At 38.2% G+C, this 12,645-nt stretch overlaps 1 protein-coding gene and 1 long non-coding RNA gene across 2 annotated transcripts in view; both read right to left on the bottom strand.

Moving 5' to 3' along the window:
• cdk5rap2 (CDK5 regulatory subunit associated protein 2) overlaps positions 1 to 12,645 on the bottom strand; it is a 117,065-nt gene that overhangs the window by 79,611 nt on the left and 24,809 nt on the right. The gene's annotated exons all lie outside the window — the stretch shown is intronic.
• LOC119424291 lies at positions 6,350 to 8,104 on the bottom strand. The gene is made up of 3 exons (XR_005187500.1): positions 8,060 to 8,104; positions 6,538 to 6,591; positions 6,350 to 6,404 (listed from the first exon to the last, which is right to left on the bottom strand). It is a non-coding gene; the product is annotated as an uncharacterized LOC119424291 (long non-coding RNA).

Below are 12,645 nucleotides of genomic sequence, written 5' to 3'. Positions count from 1 at the left end.
TCAGTAGGAGTAGATGAATTGTATTTAAAAAAAATAAAATAAAAACAAATTAAAGACACAGTGAAACATTAAAGAACTGCATTTTGTGATCGATTGTGAGTGTGAGGTTAATGGAATGTAAAAAATGGAGGAAATACGTGAGAACATCGTTTATAGATCTTGCATAAACTGCTGAAAGATACTTACAGGCTCGCCAGGAAGTCCAGGTGGACCAGGGTAACCTTTCTGTCCCTGTAGGGAAAAAAAGAGACATTATAAAAGAATGATCATAGAAAAGTCAAGGCAAAGAGAGAGAGAGAGAAAAAAAAGTACAAAATGTGAAAATCATGAAACATGCTTACAAGGATTTTTCAATCTGGGAAATTTGCAACATGTATAAATATGCTTGTTAAAGCTAAGAACATCAGCAGACAAATGATTTGCCATGTGCAAAGAATCAATCTGCCTCTTTGTCCAAGGATCAGAGTTTCCACTAGCTGTGTTCACAGAGTCATGGTGCCAGGTTCATGGCATGTTGGGGATATAAATGCCTTCCTGTTTGAGTCAGATAGCAGGACTCTCAGACTGTGTGTGGGGCAGCTGCAAAGCTAAAGACTACCTGACAGGGCTTTGCTATGGTTTTGCTGACTTCAGCAACACAAACCCCAGTCAGAGAGGAGAAAAACTAAATAAAAGATGGAAGGACATGCAATTCCAGACCACAGCTTGATGGAGTGAGAGAGCAAGACATAAAGAAAGGGAAAGAGGGGGAAAAAGGCAAAGTAAAAACAGACTCCTGTTGTTCCGTTTTCCTAGACCACAGCTCCAGAGGACCAAGCCAAGATTCCCAGAGATCTTGTAAACCATCTGGGTTTCAATAGGAGAGGAGGATGCAGCAATCAGCTTCCCAGTATGTTACCTGGTCCCCTTCACTGGCTCACATCTTCATACTACCAACTCACTCTCATTAAACTGAACCTTATGATTTTTTTCATTGTGCTAACAATGCAGTTTTTTTTTTTTTTGACTGAACAAAGTTTTTTTCTGGAAAACAAATCAAGGACCTCATATCTAATCCACATCAAAAGGTCTTTGAAGCTGGATGAGTATTGGACCAAAAACAAACCAAAAATGTCAGCAAGTGCTCACGACACAGTTACAATAAACAGGAAGTTGTGTGTGTGTGTGTGTGTGTGTGTGTGTGGCACATCTAATATTGAGAAATCTGTAAAACTTTGGTGAGCAGGATCATAAACACTGGGTGCCTGAGTTCATGTGTTTAATATGTTCATCATTTGCGCTGTGAAACCTCACAAGTTGGTTCAACTCAGTTTGAGGAAATTGATGGCCTTGAATCATTTAGTGACACTTAAAACATACAGTATGCAAAGGCTGACATGGAATAAAAGCTATTTATTCCAATAAAATATGAATGTTTGCTTAAATAATGCAAGGAATAACAAAATGCATTCAGCCATATAGTTTTAAAAGTCCATATAAGATACTTAAAACCTATTTGAAAACAGTTAATTTGTGGTATGAAATTAATATTTTTTTGTTTTGTCAGGAGTTCATTTATACAGCAGTACCTTCATTATTTATTAAGTTTAACTGTTCACATAAGTTGGATTGTTATTGATTTAAATCTTAAGTATGGAATTTTCATTCCTGTTTGCCTTCAGCAGCTTTCCAGGAAATGGTGACAAATTCCTTGCACTCGCTTGGAAACATGTGAACACATATGTTCCCACATTCACACACTAAGTTTTGTGAACCTCATTATTCCCCCCTAATTACATAGCTTACTTATAGCACAAACATATGTAGGGTCTTGTGTTCCCAAACTGGCATCAACTAGCCACACACATGCTGTGTGTCCTGAGCATTGACTGCACTTCTATTGCTACATCTCAGATTCTTATCTCACTCATTATGAATTTACTAATGAGAGCAACCATTGCTACCAGTCTGCTTGTGGTTAAATGCCACTTGTATAATGAGCATCTGTGTGCAATCAGATAAACCCACCAGAATGTTTTTCATTTGCAACTCTCCAGTAGCACCCTATAAGCGCTGCCCCTCCTACGACCATGCTGTGGAGCGCCCTGGGCAGAGCTAAATGCAATTTAGCAACAAAATTGAAGACACATTGTGTCTGCCAGTGACATGACACTCCTCTCGGTTGTTACCAGCAACTCTGTACCGTAAGGGGATGATCCACTGAGTGCAGAGTAATGCTGTGTTGACAGCTAAAGTGTTTTCCACTGTCTGCCTCCGCTGGATAACAAGCTGGCAGCAGAGAAAAAAAAAAGTACACCTCATTAATTTAAACTTCATCTTTCCACCCGCAGCTCTCCAAAAGTGCTCTTACAACATGTCGACAGAAGACTGCGCAGTAATCATCGCGCCGAGCATGTGCTGCATGTACAGTAGAGCATAAACATGGACGTCTGCCAGGAGCAGACAAACAAACAATGGCATGAACCTAAATGGACAATTTTGATGAAAGTTAGATCGGGGGGGGGTGGGGGGGGGGGGAATCTTAATTGAATCACAATTACAACTGGAGTCTATATAGGATAAATGTAATAGAAAATCCTGGTAAACAAAAGGGATGATTTCTAAATATCACCACTTTAGGGACATTATATTAAACCCTTATGCTTATTTTTTAATCTACAGTAGTTTATCTTTCTAGAGCAGGGGTCTGCAACCTGTGGCTCTGGAGCCAGGTGTGGCTCTTTGGTTCCTCTGCAGTGGCTCTGTCAGGCTTTGACCAAAACTGACATAACACTGAACTTTATTGGTTATACAAACAAGAAAAAAGGGCTAGTTCAGACAGTTTTCCTGTCATTTCTTTTGCAAATATGTGAACACTGGAGCAATTACAATATACTTTAATGTGATGTTTTATTTCTTTATATGGAGAACTGTCTGCATAGTTTATAGATTTTTGAATTAAAAAAAAAGATGGTAAAAATGTATTCTTCCCACTTCTTTACAAGAATCTGGTCTTTTACTTTAATAAATGTTAAAAATCATTAGATATGTTGAGCTTTATAATGTCATCCCTAGTGGCCACAAAAGCCCCTCCAGTAAACTAAAGTAAGTAAAGTGGATCACGGGCCACCAGTTGATAACCACAGCTGTAGCAGGTTGTTGCTGCTCCAGACCTATTTAATGTAGTGAACGAAGGCATTAAAATGGCTCTTTTGATTGTAAAGGTTGCAGGCACTTGTTCTATAACATATGCATCAAACTCAAGGCCCAGGGGGCAAATGGGGCCCTTATTGACATCTTTTCTGGCCTTCCAAGATGTTATTTTAAATGTAAAATACTTTAATAACTTCCATTTTTTTCAGTATTCTTTGCTTATGATGTCAAAAGTGCAACAGAGAACATCAAATGTGACCAATCAAACTCTTGTTGAGGAACCTGCAACCATCAAAAGATGTTGGGTATCTAACTTGAGTTAATGTAGATTTTGAAACCGGCCCTTGGTTTGAAAAAGGTTAAAATTTTGGCCCCATTTTGTAAGTGGGTTTGACGCCCCTGTTCTAGAAGAACTTATGGTTTTCCCAGTATAATGATTAATATATGTTCAGTTACAGTTCTGTGTAACCACATGAGTCAATAACTCCGTATCCTTTGAATAATGCCTCTTCTAGTCACATCTGCTACAAGGACAGATGACTGCATTCATCAACAGAAAACAGATGCAATAATTCAGGGCAGTAATATGTAGCTAAAAATTAGCATTTGATTTGCTTACTAATGAAAATCAGCACTTACTTTAGGAAAAGCTACACAAAAGGTCTTTAGGAGGAAAAAAAAATAATTGAAGAGAAAACGAAGACAAAAAGTGAGACGAGACAGTGGAGACACACAGAGCAGTGCAACTTGTAATGTGGCCTTGTAGCCGAGGTTTACCTCGGTGTATGTCCCCTCTCCCTGACCCTGCCCACCATACTGAAAAGGCATTCAGGGTCTGCTTAGTAGAACAAATGTTGTAAAGAGCGGAACATGCTTGGCTTGACCGATGGTGTAAAATCACACTCGGCCTCTAATGCTTTTAAAGCACCGCTGCTTTCTCCATTAAAAGCTTTCCATGGAAAACCAGCAGCCAAATTCCAGAATTCCCGCTTGAAACATCAAGCTGCAGGATGATTTAGAGCCTGCACTGGTTGTGTGTACTCGCGTGTGTTTGAAGAAGGTGGAAGGGAAGAAAAATACAGTTGAGAGCACAAGGCGAGATGCTGTTGTCTTGTTTTCCTAAACCACAAAAATCAAAGCAAATAAAACAAAGTTTAACAGCAAGAGAGTCAAATGAAACAGCGTGTGGGTGTTTCATGGTGGCCGAACAAGTCTTTATGTCTGCTCATTATTGAACTGCATGCGTTAATGGAGAAAGCTGCACTGGGACTTTCCACCTGTGATGACATGAAGGAACAGAGAAGAGCCTGTTTGAGTCCACAATACTACGCTGAAGTTTGACGACTGACTCATATCTGTCACTGGGCTGCACTGAGGATGGAGAGTCATCGAAAGCACCAGAGTAAAGCACAACAGAGGGATTACTGTAGATTCTTCTGAGCTGTGGAAGCTCCTTTGTGTTTGTGTGGAAAGGACATCAGTTCCTCAAAAAGTAACAGATGTTCTTTCTAATCAGCATCTCTGTGGCCACTGACCAATACATGAGGCCTGCTCTGGTGATGACCGCCTGTGTGTGTTGATGAAGTTACTATGGTAACAGCTCTCCAGATGAGGGGCTATGATGGCACTCTGATAAGAAGAGTTTGCGTCAATATTGACACTATTGTTTTTCGTTTACTGTATTTATTTCTTCTACATGTATTTTGCAATCTAACTACCTACCTATGCATACTTTATGTTATTTTAGCCATTTATTTATCAAATATTCAGCTCATTTAGGAGATCAGTGACACAACTTATAACTAACTTTTAAAAATATTTACCTACATTTACACATACAGATCTCTGCAATTCATTCAAAAACCTTGTTCTCTCCAATCTGATTAGGCAAATGTCTTTATTTTTGTCTTTTTAAGCTATTTTAAGGTTGTATAGCCTTTTACAACCAACATTTACCAATTAGTTTGCGTTTGGGTCATTTTGCTTTTTAAACAGAGTTTTGCATCTTTTAGTGTTTAACGTTTGTTTTGCTCCTTTTTTGCTTTTGGCAAGTATTCTACTTTTAGTTAGCCTTTTGCTATATTTAGCACTTAGCTAGCATTTGGCTACATTTATATAGTGTTTCGCTACTTTTAAATTGCATTTTGCTACTTTGAAGTTTAAACTACCATTTTTGTACTTTTGGCTGTTAGCTATAGCATTTAGCTTCTTTTAGCTTGTAGCTGCTGTTCTACTCCTTTTAAGCTTTTAGCTAATCTGCTTCTTTTAGCTGATAGCTAGCTAGTGTTTCAGTCCTTACAGCAAAGTCTTTCAGCACTTTGCACTTTCACAAAAACATATTTTTTCTTAGTTGGCTCTTGAAGTATAAAGAAAAGCTATTCCACTGATAATCTAGGCATGGACTGTTTAAGTGCAAATAGGGATAAAGAGCAAATTATGAACTTTTTTGTTGTCTCCTTGGTTGAATTCACCTTTAAGTAAAACAATAAATTTGAATAGTATGTGCTGTGTAGAAGATAAATCTACTGTTACCTACAACTAAGATTTAAATGCAAAAAAATATATATATATAGATATATATATAGATATATATATAGATATATATATAGATATATATATATAGATATATATATATATATAAAAAACTTGTGAATGATTTTCACCAGCCCTATTTCTTTCCCCCATTCTGTCTATGTGTGTGTGTGTCTGTGTGCGCGTGTGTATGTGAAAGACAGAGGCAGAGACATTAAAACGAACACTTAAAACACACAAAGAAAAGCAGCCTCCTAACAAAAGCCATATGTTAAAGCTTAAGGTAGAAAACCTCCTGACACACTCAGGGTACTGTGACTCTGGAAACAAATCGAATACAAGCAGATGTGCTTTACACCTCTACTGACATACAGTACATACCATCTACCAGCTCTAGTCAACCACTTAATAAATCCGACATGTTTGCAAGGCTCATCTGTAATGAATACTGCACAAAATGTGACAGGATGCTGCTCCTCTTTGATCCAGTTTGGAAAAAGATTGCTCTAGTATTAAGAAGCGCCAAAACACACAATGTTTGTGGCTGACATAGCATTTTTCCTCTTTTATTCTGTGACGGTGCAAAGCTAAGTGACCAAGAATAGCTCAGTCATCTCTATTTGGAATTTACCGTTGTGCCTAATCACGTTATCAGATGATAAATGGGCATTAAAAGACTTTTTTACCATTCGACCTGCTTGGCCAGATTGTCCAACGAGGCCAATCATTCCTGAATCTCCCTGAAAAACAAAACCAATAAAGTCAAAGAACATTATCATTTTCAGGCCTCACAAATATCCAAACTGTGCAAAAAAACAGCAAAATAAGAAACTGCAACAACTAAAGTAGTGTGTTAGTCAGATGTGACCATACCTTTTCTCCTTTAGGTGCTGATACAGGTGATATGCCAGGGTCTCCCTTTTTCCCCTGAAAGAAAATGAACACAAAGGCTAATTTTGTATGGGTTATCATGATTTAAATATAAGAGCATCTGATGAGCAAACACATACTTACAACATTAACACAGTCTTAACACAGACAAATTGAATAAAAGGGGGAAAAAAAACAGACATATGTAATTTAGTGACTTTTCATTCAGTCAAATGGACGCTCTTCTTAGTGGGCACAGTGCCCATATAGTCGTCCCACCCCCATTTAGTCACACACAGCTTCATTGTCAGCAGGCAACAATAACAGGGCTTCAGCACATCAAAGCCAAGGGTCGGAAATTACACTGAGTGCTGACTCCGTCTCCTCTTTGGACCGCTGCCATTTCCAACTTTGATTCATTTATTAACGATGAAAGGACCAAAAATTGCAGTGCACCCCATAACATCAAACACCTCATCATTTTTCTTTCAACACACCTACCAGGAAGATGAAGCCTACGGTAATCTTTGCCAGCCCATCTATAACTGACTCAAATGTTGTTTCATCCAGTCAGGATTTAGATCTTTATCGAGAGCCATTTTAATGTGCTCTTTTGTTTTTTGTTGTTGTTGACATTATGTGAACTTATGATCTGAAGACTTCATCATAATAACTCTTATTGGCCTTATTTTATTTTATATGCGTCTTTAATCGGCAGTTATGTATTCACCAACCATCCAGAACACTTATCGGTATTAAAAACAACAATGACAATTTTAAGCAATTGATTTTGTTCAGATCTGGCATTCATATGAGCGTTGCTTTAAAATGTATCATAAATAAATATTGCAGTATCTATTAAGTGCAACAGCACAGCTTGATGACAGCTGCATCTTCTGTCATAACAATGCTGGTGGTAGACAACTAAAGAGTACATGATTTTGAAATAATTATTTAAAAAGCTGTGAAGCACAAATTAAACTAAAAGAAAAATGACACCAAGCAGGTCTGGTTGAAGTGAGGCCTCTGTAAGTGGAGCTGGTCATGACATATATTTAAAGAAATGTAAAATAGTGATTGTCTGTCACTCTGAGATCCAAACTTAGTTTATTATTATTTTTTATTTAAAACTTTATTTTACCTGGAAGAAATCCATTGAGATTATTAATCTCTTTTACAAGGATGTCCTGGAAAGTTCAAGGATGTTTGCTATGTCATTCATTCTGACAGTTACAAGAAGCTGGAGAAATGTTATTATATACAGTGTGATCTTCTGTTCACACTTTTAAACTAGACAGATTTATTTTGAGTTTTTGTTTTCATTCTTACAATGCCTAACATTTGGATAAAAAAAACTCTGACCCCCTTGGTATTAGTATTTTTTTTTCCACTCCACCTAAACTTGCAGGATGAATTTTGATAAGCCTGATTCTACATGCATCAGATATCATACACCTTTATTTTATTGCCGATATAGAAAACACAACAATGCAAAAAAAAAGCTCATGAGTGACTGCAAGTGTACCTTTAGCCCGGGTGGACCAGGTCGGCCAGGGTTCCCATGGGGACCAGGTGGGCCCTATGAGAAAAAGCAAAAAGAGGGGGTCAAGAACTTACAATTGATTAAGATTTCTGTAAATCTTCATTTAAATACACAATTGTTACTTTGCCACTGTGAATGAGACCAAAAACTGTCTGCAGATCATTAGCCTTTTTGTTATTGTGCACAAGCTTTCTACGCATGTGTGTGAGGTATTTAGGGATGGAGTTGGGGGGTGGGGGGTGGAAGTTTATGGAAAATTGGGGCTCTCTGGCGCTGCTCTCCCATATGGACACATTTTTCTGTTCCCTGCTGCCCGACAGTCCACCCCCTCCACACTCTCCTCAGTAAATGCACACAAACAAACACACAACTGCCAGGCACCATAATGACTAACCCAGACAGCCTCATGTCTCAGCAGTTTGACTTTGAATTTCACTGCTGATGTGCATTTCTGTCTGCGCTGGCAGTTGCTCAGGAAATAACCAGAAACGACTCAAGCTCAGCCGTGGCAGCGTCTTGGTAATATGAACTCTGGCGCTGCGCTGCAGCAGCTCCCATGGGAAGTTTGAGCAGAAAATCTTTAAAAGCCAGGGAACGGATACAAAATTGTGTTTTGGTTTGAACTACTGCCTGCAGACAGAAACACAGGGGGTGGGTTGCTGTGTTATTCATCTACCCGTCTGAGTGTCTGGGTTCTCGTACGCTGAATGCATTTTTCTCGTGGATCCTTGACCTCAACCTTGCCCTCCACATGATGTGGCACCTTTGGGCCCCAAACCTAACACTGTCCCAGGTCAAAGGTTGAGTGTAGAAGAAGAGCCAAGAGGGCTTTAAGAAATGGATCAGTAAGTTTGACTGAAAAGAAAAAAACAACTTGTACGTTTATAGAGATTTGAACCGTTGTACAAAAAAATACTATCCAGTGACATCTGGATGAAAATGTCTATTATTCCAGTCAGAGGGGAAAAAATGTGGTTTTGGGCTCAAATTTCAAACAGACACACTGGTCTGAGAAGACATGACTACATAGATTAGCTGTCATTGAGCTCCCTGTCAAATTGTGATGACAGTCATGTCTAACTCAATTGGGAGAGAGTTTATATTTCCTCAGGAAGAGAGGTGTCCTAATCTATAGTCCTGCTCACAAACCATTCAATATTTTAAACCAAAATAAGCCGTTTTTTACATAATATGGTTTGCAGTCAACATATTTTCTTTGCAGTGATTTTTAAGTTTTAAAGGTCTCGCCTGGTTTTATCCCACAACCTTCCCGTTTTACTCTTAGTTCGTGCGCTGCTGGCATTCCAAGCAAGACGGCCCGTCCACAGCATGTTAAAGATCACTGTTGTATCCTAAATACACTGAAACAAACATGTTTAAATTACATGGTTCAAAATTAACTCTGTGGTGTACCACAGGTTGGGCTGTGCACCAGTAGGCATGGGTTGGCACCAGTGTTTGGGCTCATGCCTTTGCCATCATGTTCTGTGCCTTTCTGTCAAAGCAGGTGTCTAATTAAAGAGAACAAGGGTGGGGCACACAAAAGCTACCAAAAAGAAAAATAATCTTAGTAACAGTGACGCAGAGGAGTGGTTCTTGTTGTAAAGATTTTGCAATGCAGCAAATTCCTCATAAAGCCGGAAATGGTATAAATCTTCACAAATGATTGCTACTTCTATTTCAAGGTTTGGCTCTTTGTGGTAAAAATGCAGCTGTCTATGTATTCTGGATATAAATCTGGATAGGTGACTTTGTTCTCATGCTATATACCAACACATTTAGTCAAAAAAAGGCATTTACTGTAAACAATCAGACTTTTGCCATCTGCTTATAAAAGCACGCTAAAAACATACAAAAGGCACCACATTAAAAGATAAAAGAGCTTTTTTGTGATGCTGTGCCAAATGAGAGTTAATAGGGCAACTTTTGATTACTTTTACACACATAAAACTACTGGACGCCTTCATAATTGAAGGTCCTACACATACATGAACAACCTTTGCCTCTAAGGAAAATATTCTAGTGTTCATTAAAGTCCCATAAGTGTCTCTTGCCTTTGCTGAATGAGAAGAGGTGAATTCACAGCTTAATGCCACATAACTCACACTAAAAAGTCAAAATAACAAACAGAGGCAGGGTTAATGAAGTGCTTCAACAGGCAATAATTTTTAGAATTAAATACATCATACAGAAACCAAAGAATTGGAAAAGGAAACGACTAAGTAATCCAAAGTATCACTTAGACATTTACGACAAAAACCATAAAAGCTCATGAGGGCAACGGCAAATTTGAACACTGCTTTGGAAACCATTAGCTTTCTTTTTGCCAAAACATTTAAGATCTTGTATTAAAAGAATATGCAAGTGCTAAAGGAAATTGCACATATAGAGAATTAGATCATAGGCTGTAATAATGAATGTTCTGACACTTATTAAAGTCATTTTCCAGAGCAGAGTCTCAAACACACAGTTAATTATGATGAAAAAATAGTGTCCTTTACGAGGCTGTCGCCTGGTGCTACCAAATCAAAGAACAAATGTACTTCAGTAGGACAAGTGAATTTAAAAGTTTTTTTTCTTTTCTTAATGTGGTTTGAGTTCAAACAGGTGGAACAAGGTTGTTGGAATTCGTTTGATGACAGAAAAGAGCTGTGCAGGTGGAAGCTTGAGGAAAGACGGGTGACAAAGAATTATTTCAGTCAGACAAAGACCCCATTGACTCATGAGGCTCCAAACGATGCATGAGGCCGGCCCTCAGACAGATGTGGGTCTGTTAACTCATAATGCATCCACACTTTCTCTCACACCCTCCTACCATCATCATCATTACACACCCACAAACAAAAAAAAAAAAGGCTCGAACTGTCACGGACACCTAGCAGAAACTTCCGAGCAAGACACCCATTGCTATGGCGACGGCATCTCACACTCGCATGTTCAGGATCGAAGGTCAAGGTTCATGAGAGGTGCCTCTTGGGCTCAATGGTGCTCTGTGTTATCATGCAGACCCCCAGAAATCCAAGGCTACAGAAGGCCAGGCTGAAAACTTTTCTCAGCAGAATCCCATGAGTGGAAACTGCTTTTAAACATAAACTCCTCTGAACAAATCACACTTGACCACCTGTGGGCCCGAAGCAGAAAATCTGACTTGGAGATGACGATTTCCCTGATGTAGAGATTTTTTTTAATTTTTTTTTATTGTAACCACACATTCATCTGGCTGAGAATGTGTTGAGCATTTGTTTGTGTGGATAAATATGTGTATGTGCTTGTCTGTGTTAGCACATACATATGGCAGCCGCAATTAAACTTGATAAATGATTTTGTTTACGGAAAAGCACCATAATCTGTCTAGCTCTTTATATAGGCTGGTCATAAACACAGCCACATATGTTTGTGTGGGATTAGTGCCATTAGCGTTCACACATTCCCATGCATCTCTGTGTGCGTATTAAATAAAATAAATATGATTGTGTTATCAGATTGTGACACTTGTACAGTGTTTGCAAGGGATCAATGTTAAATTGGCATCGAAACCACCAGTTATTTTCAAGTGGTGCCACTTTATTGACAAGAAAACATTTTGCACTTTGCAAACTAAGCACTGCAACTGGAAATGTTGAGGAAGTTCAACAGCTGGGGGTTTCTAGACAGACGAGAGCCACCACAATGTAAATCAGTGAGTTGATATGTACTGTAGTGGCACGTTCAGACATTACAGTCTGAACATCAACAAACTCAAATTAAAACTTAAAAAATGAATTGCAATGCATATTTTCTGTTTGTCCGTTTATTGTCAGCATGATGCATTAGAATTATTCTTAAACAAATCAAACACAAATCTCTTCAGCTTTTATTTTACAGTATTAAATAATTAAACTTGCTTTGTACCGTTTGCCGATTTTAAATGCAGTTGACTTTTTATTTGAAATTAGTTTAACAAGGATTATAATGTTAGGTGAAGTTGTGCGACAGATACCAGGGGATGCTGTTTGAGCTTAAATAACTTAATAAACTTAAGTTGAATCCAGAAAGTAATATCTTTGTACATCTAGAAGTGGGAGGGATTTTACAGCCTTTAAAGAAAATCACTATGGTACTATATTTATGCAATCACATGCAAATGAGTATTTATTTTTGATGCATTAAAAATATATTGACTGTTCTGCTGATTTTTTCAACATCATAGAAACAAAAACAATATTTTTTATAAATCAAAGTTTTAAACACAATAAGTGAAATGTCAACTTTGAACAATGACCCTAAATGTTTTGTTTTGCAAGTGGTGGGCCAATCACCAACTTATAAAGGTAGATGCATTTAACCGTTTCAGCATTTGCAACATCTCAAAAGCCAAAGTCATTGAACATTTTCACAATATCTATAGCAAATAAGCAAATGAGTGGAAAACTGTATGAAACGACAACTATATTAAGTGGACAAAGATGCTCTTTGATAGCTGTTCATACTGTGACTTTCTTTCCATCCACTGATTACGGTGACATTTACATGAACGCCCCTACAAGCACCTTGCAGATGTTGGACACTGTCTATCATGGTGCACTAAG

Source organism: Nematolebias whitei, chromosome 18, assembly GCF_014905685.2.
Source record: "Nematolebias whitei isolate Nwh7 chromosome 18, NemWhi1, whole genome shotgun sequence".
NCBI classification, from domain to species: domain Eukaryota; kingdom Metazoa; phylum Chordata; class Actinopteri; order Cyprinodontiformes; family Rivulidae; genus Nematolebias; species Nematolebias whitei.
Note: the sequence above shows the minus strand (reverse complement) of the source record. Positions and strands in the feature narration are given on the sequence as shown.